Source organism: Lycium ferocissimum, chromosome 3, assembly GCF_029784015.1.
Source record: "Lycium ferocissimum isolate CSIRO_LF1 chromosome 3, AGI_CSIRO_Lferr_CH_V1, whole genome shotgun sequence".
Taxonomy (NCBI): Eukaryota; Viridiplantae; Streptophyta; class Magnoliopsida; order Solanales; family Solanaceae; genus Lycium; species Lycium ferocissimum.
Window position 1 is genome coordinate 39145760 of NC_081344.1, and position 2054 is coordinate 39147813.

General features: G+C 38.9%; 1 non-coding gene across 1 annotated transcript; it reads right to left on the reverse strand.

The window, feature by feature from the left end:
- Positions 1–1481: 1481 nt before the first annotated feature.
- LOC132051298 (small nucleolar RNA R71) lies at positions 1482–1588 on the reverse strand. The gene has a single exon (XR_009413671.1). It is a non-coding gene; the product is annotated as a small nucleolar RNA R71 (small nucleolar RNA).
- Between the last annotated feature and the right edge of the window lie 466 nt (positions 1589–2054).

Below are 2054 nucleotides of genomic sequence, written 5' to 3' on the forward strand. Positions count from 1 at the left end.
CGTTTTAATAGAGAAAATCAAGGAGAAAAGCCATTGTTTGCAGGTTTATCTCTTTTACCTTCATTTATTCATCTTATCTTCGATCGAAACATGAAAACTATTTGTTGTAATCCGATTATGAGCGGCTAAACTCAATAGTTCTGGGGTTGTCATGTAACCATGAGTATTGACGTTTAAATAGTATTTTCATCTTAGTAGTTTATTCATATACGATTGTTTCTTTACTTCTATTCTTAATTGCTTAATTGCCTGCATAACAGTCTAGTTTTATCTACTATTTAATATACAAACTTTGGAAACTTGTTGTAGATTAGAGAAGAAGTAAAGAGAGTTGATCTGATAATCCCTACAGTTGGGCTAGGATAGGAATATACTTAGTCACTGCATTCAATTAAATACTGTAAACAAATTGCGTTCTTTACATGTCAATTCCATAGGAATATAGGCGGCGAACTGTTTTGAATAGGCGAATAGTGGTTCGGGAGAACACTACTAGAGCTAATAATCCCGTTAATTTGCAATCTTGGATAAAGCTTCTGGGGTGAAGTACTTGCATGACTCAGTACGATCGATGAACCAACCACGACCCTGGAATATTCCTGTCTCTGTGTTAAAACCAAGTTTGAACCAATGTTTGTGACAAATTGTGACGCATTAAGTTAGTCTTTTACTTTTCGCAATAGATTACAAAACAGCTAATCCTTTATACGCATACTTGCTTAATTAGTAGTAACAGTGCATTCTTGTTTAGCCGTTGATCATAAGTCTTTGTGGGTACGATATCTGACTATCATAAGTCACTATATTACTTAGTGACAACGTATACTTGCATATGCATTTGGGAACAACAAGTTTTTGGCGTCGTTGTCAGGGACTTAGAAATTAACGATTTTATTAGACAATATATTACTACTTTAGTTATTCAAGTATTAACGTCTTAATCTGAGCTATTATTGACGCATGTACTACTGTCGAATGCGAAGGCCTGCTAGTCAAAATAATCTTGAGGAATTCAATCCTGAGCCTGAACGGTTATTCCACCAATGCAGGAGAGAGTTAACTTTATTTCAAAATCAGCAGGCTCTAGTCGAATTACCTGTAGATATGGTAGCTCAGGTTCCACCAGTGACAGTGCGGAAGTTGCATGCCTCGTGGGTAGTGTCACTTCGAGCATTGTCAAGCCCAACATCGAGGGGCACTTCGAGCTGAAACATCCTATGATTCACCGTTAACTCCCGTAAGCGCCTCACGGGTTTTTCCGCGAGGATCCTTAGCGACACATCCAAACTTTTTTGGAGATTGTTGATACTTATGTTACTGCAAGGGTCACTACTAATTATGTGCGATTCACACTATTCCAATTCTCTCTACTTGGGGAAGAAAAAAGTTGGTTGTTGGGGGAACCAGCAAGATCCATTACTTATTGGGACGATTTAGCAAGGAAATTTCTGACAAGGTTCTTCCCTTCTAGGAAGACAGCAAGGCTCAGGAGTGAAATCATGTCATTCAGGCAGAAAAATGGAGAGAGTTTATATCAGGCATGGGAGAGGTTCAAGACTCTTCTCGAAGATTGTCCTCATCATCATAATCATTAATCGAATGAGGTTCTGACACACACACACTTATCGAGAGTCTGGATGCTCACACGAAGATATCATTAGACTCTGCAGCAGGGGGAAGACTCTTGATCTTAGCTATGCGAAACTGTTTATCCTCTTGAACAGGTTCTCTCAGAGCAGTCTAGATTGACAAGGTGACATAAGTAGAGGTGCAATTAAGAAGGCATTCAGAGTTCTTGAAGTGGATAACTATACGACACTATCAACACAGATTGCGGCTATGCAAAATGATTTCCAAAAGTTTACTAAGGGGCATGCCCAACCACAGGTGCAAGCAGTGCAGCAAGCTAATGTCTTTTGTGATATTTGTAGAAAGGGCGGTAACGGTTCTATTTTTTTCGATTCGCATTTGCACTTGCCTCATTTAAAAAGGAAAGTGTCCCGGGAATGTACGGTTGTCAATCGTACCGGGAAAAAGGAAAAAATATACTTCTA